The sequence below is a fragment of the Chaetura pelagica genome, unplaced genomic scaffold, assembly GCF_000747805.2.
Source record: "Chaetura pelagica isolate M959 unplaced genomic scaffold, ChaPel_1.0 scaffold99, whole genome shotgun sequence".
Classification (NCBI taxonomy): Eukaryota; Metazoa; Chordata; class Aves; order Apodiformes; family Apodidae; genus Chaetura; species Chaetura pelagica.
The window spans coordinates 304,773-314,307 of NW_009954539.1; the positions used below are offsets into that span (position 1 = coordinate 304,773).

General features: G+C 42.3%; 1 protein-coding gene across 1 annotated transcript in view; it reads left to right on the forward strand.

Annotated features, from left to right (window-relative positions):
• PKHD1 (polycystic kidney and hepatic disease 1 (autosomal recessive)) overlaps positions 1–9,535 on the forward strand; it is a 248,035-nt gene that overhangs the window by 98,121 nt on the left and 140,379 nt on the right. The gene's annotated exons all lie outside the window — the stretch shown is intronic.

Genomic DNA, 9,535 nt, shown 5'->3' on the forward strand with positions numbered 1-9,535 from the left:
TAAATGTTTTATTCTCTTCAAGAGCAAAGAACACATGAATAAAAGAAAACAAAAGCAAGTAAAAAAATTTTTGGAGGAAAAACCCCCCAACTTTTATAATGACTTTGGATTTCTAATTACAGTTAACTATTTGTTGAAATAAAGTTTTTGAGCCAGAACTTCTATTCACCACCAGACTCTTATGTCCGTATCTAGTGTTGTATCACCCTAAAAGTTTCTATACTGGGACCTGAGTAATTTTTAGAAGCTGGTCCTAAGAAGAAGGTCATAGATTAAATTTGGTTGGAAAAGACCCTTAAAATCAAGTCCAATCCTTAACCCAACACTGTCAAGTCCATCAACGAAAATCAAGTAATTACAAAACTCTGACAGACATTTAGGTGCCTAGAAGACATTTCAATATGTGTATGTCCATCCAGAAATTAAAGTGTCTGTCCCCTGGAAACTGGTCTTTAGATCTCTGTTATGAATTAGGTGACTTTGGTAATATAAAGGGTTATCCCTTTCCTAAAATCCCTAAGGGATGGGCTCATTCAAACTTCATGAAGTTCAACAAGGCCAAGTACATGTTCCTTGGAAAGAGGAAATTCTTTAGTGTGGGGGTGGTGAGACACTGGAACAAGTTGCTTGGGGAGGTTGTGGAAACCCCATCCCTGGAAGTATTGGAGCAACCTGATCTAGTGGGAAGTGTCCCTGTCCATGCAGCGGGGTTGGAACTAGATTATCTTTAAGGTCCGTTCCAACTCAAACATTCTATGATTCTTCCCTCATCTCTCTCCATAATACTGGAAAGTTTCCTCCCAAAAAAGATACTGCTTTTGGGGTTTTCAATAGATGGTGGGCTTCCAGATAGGTCTCATGGTGCAGCTAATGCCAAGTATGCTGCTGTTAGCAGCCTGTGCCAGCTGGAGTGGGGATGTGCTTTTCAAAGAAGAGGCACGTGTACCTGACAGTGTGTTTTCCCTGTCTTCTCCATACCTCCATGCTGCAAAGTCATCCTAGAGACAGTGGTCTCTGTCTAATTAGGAGCACAGGTGGAATCTCTGTTTTCTTGGTAGTCCACACAGCTGCCCCTATGTAACACAGGTTGCTGAGATAAATGACATGTCCAGGGGTATGCAAAAAAAGTGTGGAAATTCCAATAATTTCAGTCCTAGATGCCTGGGTCTCTGCTCTAAACGCTTCTCTCAAAGGAGGTCCAGTGGGGCCAGGCCTCTATGTTCCTACCATGTGGGAGAGACAAGGGACAAAAAGGACAGAAAATAGGTGTAGGCTTGCAGATGTTGTGGTGCAGAGGAATTTAGATACAGAGCTTTCCATAGTATCCTAGAATGGTTTGGGTTGGAAGGGACATTAAAGATCATCCAGTCCAATTCTCTTGGCAGGGGCAGGGACTACTCCCACTAGACCAGCTTGCTTCAAGCCCCATCCTCCCTGGCCTTCAACACTTCCCCTCCCCAGGTTGGTGACAGCCACAACTTCTCTGGGGAGCCTGTGCCAGTGTCTCACCAACCTCACAGCAAATAATTTCTTCTTAATATCTAATGTAACTCTACTCTCTTTTAGTTTTAAACTCTTCCCCCTTGTGCTTTCACTCCATGCCCTTGTAAAAAGTCCCTCTCCAGCTTTTTTGTAGCCCCTTCAGGTCCTGGAAGGTGCGCTAAGGTCTCTTCAGAGCCTTCTCTTCTCCAGGCTGAACAATTCCAACACTTTCAGCCTGTCTCTAGAGCAGAGGTGCTCCAGTCCTCTCATAATCTTCATGGCCTCTTCTGGACTCACTCCAACATCTCCATGTCATTCTTATGTTTGGGACTCCAGAAATGGACACAGCACTGCAAGGAGGTCTCAAGATAATGGAGAAGAGCGGGAGAATCACTTCCCTCAACCTGCTGGCCATTTTTATGGATGCAGATATAAAATGGCCATTTCTTGATGCAATGGTGTGCATATGGAATTCAGGTCCAAAGTCAGCATGAATCACAGTGTTAATGCAATGCACATAGAGAATCATAAAACCATTCAGTTTGGGAAAGACCCTGGGGTCTGTCAAGCTCTAAACGAATGGGCTGTTTTTAAAGGCAGGATGTGTCATAGAGGAGGGAAGAAAAAAAAGCCAGTGCATCTGAACAGCTCATCTCCCTTCCTTATGTTCTTGTGTGTCACCCTTCCTATCAGTAGGCATTCATGTCCTCCAGCAGGCCTTGAACTTACACCCTGCTGGCCTCCAGGCAGAAACACTGCTCTCTGAGCATCACTGACACATGTGGCTCTCAGTCAAAAATTATGTCAGACACCAAGGGGCACATCTGACCACAGGGAGGGAGTGACCTGCACTGCCCTGCTCTCATCCCAGCAGTTCAGAGGAGCCAAGTAAAGTCAGGCGATGTCGGTTGTAGTAGGGGACTCAGTGAACAGATGCTTTAATGAATCAGGAGAGGTCAGAGGAGGCTGGGGAAGGTTCTCCTGGCAGTGATGAGGAAGGTGGGCTGCCCTGTTCCTGAGCCACATCAGGTGTTCTAGACCACTTCATCAACAGACAGGAAGGCTAAATTATTTAGCACTCACAAACAGCTTTAATAATTCCAGTAGTCTGGCTTTGCAGAAGAGCAGAGTGTTTCTGTCCCATTTCCTAGAGGTCCTCTGTGAAGAAGTATTGTTAGATCACCTGGGCTGAACTGACTGTCCTTTACTGACCATTGAGCTTCACAGTTATCCCAGCCTTGAGTTCTGTAACTCGCATTAGATTAAAGCATGCCTTCCAGAAAGGCTTGGTCTTTGAGGACATCAAGGCAAACAGAAGCCAACATTTTCTGTAGAAACTTGTTCCAAGGAATTTATTTGGTTAATCATCCATGTTTTAATTATTATTTTTTTTCTTTTTAAGGAAAGTATTAAAATGTCTGCTTTGAATTAGCCTGATAACAGCTTTTACTGTTTCGCTTTCTCTGTCTTCTGCTACTTTAAAATATCCTTCCATTCTTGGTTTGACAAGATTTTGTCCTTATATTCTCAGAGCTTTATAACAAGAGCCTTTTCTTCATGCTGCTGTGTTTTATAGCAATGTAGGAAAAACTAGTAGCATCTTCTTGCAGTTATGCCTCACGTGCTGCTTCTCTCTTCCCTTCTGAGCCTGGGTCATGACTAGCTGGTTGACTCCATCCTCACAGACAACCCATGACACTACTGAAGTACAAACAGGGCAGAAGCACTTTTTTTCAGTGTTTTCTTGCCAATATGATGGAGGGAAGTAAACCCAGGTATCCACATTAATACTCTCAAGGCATTTCTCACCGATACTTATTATGATTGACTCAGTGTCATAATTCCCAGTGATTCTTCATTCCCAAACAAACTGAGAAGGTGAGGTCTGCAAAGTCAGCATTACCTGGATGGAGAATATAGAGGGAAAGGTGGCTTTGCCCACGAGTGGAAATATCTCTTAATTTCAACTTCTTATCAATTCTTGTTCAAGAATTTGTATAAATTCCTTATTCAAGAAATCCAAACTAGTTGTGAAGTTACTTTTAAGCTCTGCCCTACATAAAGTCCTACTGCCTGGCTGCAATTAATGTTTATTCAAACCATATAATCTGCAATTTAGTATTGAAGTAGTAGAAGCCTGCTAGAAAACAAGACCAAAAGGACTGTGTTTTTTTTTGCTGGGTTCATATTGCTTACATGAAAGAGAAATATGTTCTGTCTCCAACTTACTACCAGTATGGCCTGTGATATAGAACAAATTGTTGAGCATGACAGCCTCTTTCATACATATGCGTATGCGTATTGGCCATTTACATACAATATGTTTGTGAGATACATATATATACAACCATATATATGTTATCTAAGATCAAAATCATTAAATAAGCAGGCTTCCAAATTCTTAGCTGTCTTGGAGAAGACAGGCCTCAGTGCATTTTAATTTCTTTTCTCCTTCAGACTGGGAAGTTTGGGGGATGCTCTGTAGCCAGGCTTGAGTTCAGTTTGTTTAGTAAGCGTTGTCAGCTCCTCACTTTGATATGTTAATATGACTAAGGGTTTCCCACAATTCCCTGGTGAGTGGCAGTCCTTTGCTCTGGTGGTTGTAGCAGACTGGGAAATTTCACTGTTGCCTTTGGCTTTAGCAAACTCCCCTGCCAGTCAGAGCATGCCACCCATAAACTGCCTGTCAATCACACGTCAGTTTTAAAGGGGGTTTCAGTCAACCAGGGCAACTTGACTTTTTGACAACGTAATTATGGTCCTTGCATCCGCAGTAGGGGCCTGAGCGGGGCTGAGAGAATTTTATTGATTGTTCAGAAGGGAAATTTATCACTGTCTCCAGCTCTGTTCATGCTTTATTCCCTGAGAAACTCTCCTGACAAGCTTTGGGGAGAAGTTTACCATGGTGGCCTTGGTTGTTCTTGTGCTTTTGTCCTTCTCAGGGAAACTGGACCAGAGGCACCAGTGGATGCTTAGTGGAGGGCAGGGATAGTGTGGAAGCAGCATAAGTGGAGACTCTGCATCAGTAGATGAGGACACCTACCCTTTCTCTATGACAGCCTGATTTTGTAGTCCAAACACACTTGTTAACATGGATGGAACAATTTTAAAGCCCTTTTCAGTTCTGTTCTATTTTTAGCAGACCTGTGTAGATGAGGTCATTATTCCATTGTGTCCCCTGGAAAGATGCTGTGCCTCTCCCCAAAAGTAAACCACCCCTTTTGCTGTGCATTTAGCTGAAACTTTGTCAGTGCCAACACTGTGATGATATGGAGAATGAAAACATGAGCCCTGCATTTGGACTAATACATCTCCAACTAGATGGAAGATGCTGCACTTAAGTTTTAATACCATGTTATGTTCACCTTGTCCAGACTGTAGAAGCTGTGGTAAAGAAAAATCAATGTCCAGAGAGTTTTGGTTTAATACTGTGCCTATTTATAATCAGTATCATTAAAACAGAAATGCCAGTGATCCTTTCATTCCTCTAAAGTCATGGGTAGTCCTGCTGCAAACAATGTCCCTGCACTTGCAGTGGATGCTGACAGTGGAATATGACATTATAGAGGCAATTCTATACTTCTTCTATCCCAGACCTCCCTGCATCCAAACCAATCTTATACATTTTCAGCATTAGCTCAGGAAAAGTAGTATTTTTAATAAGTTGAACCAGTTATTAATTTTAATAACTTTTAATCAATAATGAAACACAAAATATTTGTGAGCTGTGCACTATGGTCTACAGAGCCTGTGCATTCCTCAAGAGATCAAACATTTAATCAAATGCTTTGTGCTTTTCCTCCATTAAGCAGTGTTATGTATCTGTGCTGAGTTTGAGATTAAGAGATCATAGACAACATGAGAGAATTTGTTCTGATTTACTCACATATTAAAAAGAAAAAGCTTCTCAAGGGAAAAAGAAAAAATATATATATCTGTAGCAAGGGGATTCAAGATAGGGTGCAGAGATCTGCTAGAGATATGCTTTTTTACTTTACTGAAATGTTTGTCTTTTCAATACCTATTATTTCCCACTAACTGAAAACACTGTATTGCACACCCCTGTAACACTGTGAGTTCAGCTCCTTTCTCCCTTTATGGAGTTGTTGGTTTTCTTTAAGTGCCAGTTATTTTTTGTGGTGGTTCCAGGAGGCTTTTGCCTTCTGTGGCAGCGTTTTTCCTTTCAAGACCTTGACTTTAACATGATGCATTAAAGCAGATGGCTCTTGAACAGAAGGCTAAGCTGGCTTGAATCCCCTCGTGTTCACTGGGGGCAAGAAACTGCACTTAGCCACTTCCCATGGAGTAACTAATGTACAATGACTTGTTCCATCACTTTCTTATTCACATATGAGATGACCATTAGACTTTAAAGACCAAGCAGATGTAGGGGAAAAAACAAACCAGAGAGCTGGGTTCAGAGAAAGCTGCTGTGTCTTTCATAGTTCCTCCTTTTTTCTAACAGAATTGATAGTCTTTGATTTAAATTTACATCAATTGCTTCGTATTTAGTGTTGATTTTGCTGAGGAAGACATGATGTAAAGGGGACTGAGAGATGGGTGCTAATATGTTTATAGCTATTATATGATATGATGCAATATAATATGATATAATGTAATATGATATAATAGAATAACACAATGTAGTTTGATACAATGTAATATGATACAATATGTTGTTTATATAACGTTATATATCATGTAATATATATAAAAACTATATCTAATATATTAGCTTGTGTTTCTTGATAGGGAGAGGTCTGTGGGTTGCTATAATTTGAAGGCGTTTTGTGGGATGAGGTAGTTGCTAAACCTTTGAATATAACATTGAAATACCCCTTCCAGTTCTGACCCCAACCAAGAGATTGGTTGGAGGAAGAGAAGCAACCAACAAAAAAATCAGGGTGAATTTCCACCCCAGATGGGATAAAACCTTCAAAGTCGGAGAAAACCTGTTTGGTAACTGAGAAGCCTGGACCCAGATCTAGGTTTTCTCAGGGCTGCAGTCTCAGCCAGGCAGGGATGCTCCATTTAGGCTCATATTCACTGTTCCCCACGTGTTTAATTCCCCTTCATTGCATGCTGGGGAGGAAGCAAACTGGTCTTAGCATTTAAACGGTTTGCTGCCCCCTGTACCCACTCCTATGGGCAGAGATTCTCCAACTCCTTTGGCAGCGGCGCGGGAGATTAACTGGCAGTAACGGGAACTGTTAACAGCTGCGCACGGCTCGGGACGGGACCGCCGTGCTTGGCTGCTGCCTTGGAAGCTGTTTGTTCCCCGTGTCAGTTTAAAGAGGTTTCCCTGCCTGGAACCTTTGGTTGTGAGCTATTTGCAAGTCTGGAGCACACTTTGGTTTGGGTGGGGTTTTTTTGGTATTTCTTTTTGCGTCAGGCTTGCTGGTTTTTGCAAAGGCAAAGGAGTTAGAAATATCTTCCCTTTTCCTTTCTGGACAGATGTAACTTGATGAAGTGACTGGGGAACCTCTGATTAAAGGAAATATTTGGAAATGTTTACATTTATGGGATAGCATGCAGGGGAGGTACGTTTTCTGCAGTGTAATGTAGCAGGGAAGGGCAGCAACAAGAGTTTCCATAGACCAGTTTGACCACACAGCCCTGCCCATCCACACTGGGCTGCTCCTTGCTTTCTTGAGGATGCCATTCAAAAATATTTAGGTAGAAACACGTTTGGGTAAAAACAGTAGTTTTCACTGAGAAACACTCAGCAGGACTAGGTCACTTTCAAGGATAGTTTGCACTGGAGAAAATAAAAAAGATTAGTTTTGTCTTTTTATTCCAGCGATGTCAGAATATTTTTTCCCCACTGGGAGAAGGTGTTTAATTCCATCATTTTGCTTTCACCTGGACTGTCACTGTGTTATTTTTAATATTATGTCTGTTTCATATCAACATTTCTACACTAGTGAAATGCAATGGTTTTACAGATTTAAAATCAAAACCGTTAAGCCCCGGAAAAGGATATTTGGTAACAAAACAAAAACAAAAAAACCCCAAACAAACAAACAAACAAACAAATTGGTGGCATTTTTGTTCTCTGGGAGGCGTTGAAGGCTTGCCTTCATTTGAATTTGTAGTGAAATCACACCTGGCCAGCCACAGACTTGTATTTCATCTTCCAGAACCCACTTATAATGGGGAAACATCGCCACTATTTCACATGAGAGGAGAGAAAAGCCAGAGAGATGCTGAAAATGTGTCTGCACTGGGCCTTGGATGACTGGGTCACCAAGCAGGTTAAAAGCCAGTGTTAAAAAGCTGAGCAGTGACTCACTCTGTGCTTTTACAGTGTTGGACAGAAAATATCTGCCAGAAAATGTTTTGTGTCCTCATATTACAGTGGCAGCCTCAGCCCAAAGCAGCACCCGTTTTCTGTCCTAGTGGTGTGCAGCGTTAGAGCCTCACCGTGAAGGACCTCTACTCAGAGCCAAGCACATGATGGTGCCAAAGGCAAGATGGCACACAATGGCTTTGTGTATAAGGGTTCACATGAGGTGACCAAGTAGATCAATAGCAGGCAGGAGGCAGTGATTCTCCTCTTCTACTCTGCTCTTGTGAAACCCCATCTGGAGTACTGTGTTCAGTTCTGGAGTCTGCAACACAAGTCATGGAGCTGTTAGAGTGAGCCCTGAGGAGACCATAAAGATGATCAGAGGGCTGGAGCAGCTCTGTTCTGGAGACAGGCTGAGACAGTTGGGGGTGTTCAGCCTGAAGAGAAGGCTCCAGGGAGACCTTAAAGCACCTTCCAGGACCTGATGGGGCTACGGGAAAGCTGGAGAGGGACTTTTTAAGCTGCAAGAGGGGAGATTTATATTAAATATTAGGAATATTTTTTTCTTCCTGTGAGGGTGGTGAGGCACTGGCGTAGTTTGCCTGGGGGAGTTGTGGCTGTCCTATCCCTGGAAGTGTTGAAGGCCAAGTTGGACGGGGCTTGGAGCAACCTGGTCTAGTGAGAGACCTCCCTGCTCCTGGCAGGAGGGTTGGAATGGATGATCTTTAAGATCCCTTTCAACCCAAACTGTTCCGTGGTTCTATGATGTTTCCTGTCTCAGTCTGCCCGTTTCTAGCACAGAGCTTGTGTGTGATGCTGGGTTTGGTCCCTAATGATGTGGATGTCAGATGGGTTATGGGTTGACCCCATGCTCAAATCCAATCCAAAACACCCAGGGTGATCCTGAGTGCCCAGTACTGAGGCTACTGAGGCTGCCTGTGCAGCAGCCAAAAAGCTGATAAACTGGGTGCCCCAAGGGTTAATGAGCATTACAAATTAAAAAGGACCTCTATTTTTACCTTAGGGCACCTATCTCTGCTCTGGCTGTGTTGGGAAGTAGCAGAAAAGCTGTCTGCCTCTCCCCAGGAGCTGCCCACACAGAGCAGTTTGTCCTGCAGGACTGTATGGGGGTGGAAAGACATATCCCAGTCTCAGAGCAGACATCCCTGTCTTTAAAAGAGATGTAGCAGAAAAAAAAAAGAAAAAGAAAAAAGAAAAAAAAAAAAGTGAGACTCCTCTTATTGCAAAAAAACAAGCTAGAAATGTGTGAATGCTTAGGAGATATACCTAGGAGCAGAATTAGTGGAGAATGAAACTAAGCTGGGAACCTTCAGTTCCAGAGGGTGGAGTTCTCATGGGTCAGGTAGATGTTTTTAAATGCATAGGAAAAGGTAGGGAAGCATCTCTTATTCTTCCTTTTCTGATTCCCTACATTTAATGGCCAATGACTAGACTAGTGAAATCCAATTAAAAATTTTCTCCAGGTCCTTAATTAAGGATCTGGGACTTTAAGGTCCGTTTCATCATAGCTGAGTGCTATCCTGACTGAGGAGACTTTCTGGAAATGATTTTCTATTCTTTTTCACTTCAGGTATTTTATCATGTATTTTTTTTGCTTGATCATTTTATCAACTGAAGCAATAGCAGCAAGAAGCCTCTGTCCTGGATATAAAAATAATGTTAAAAAATTTTCTTTTGCAAAGCTGCCGTTTCCAATGGATAAATTATCAATTATCACTGTCACTTGGAAATTTTAGGAATGGC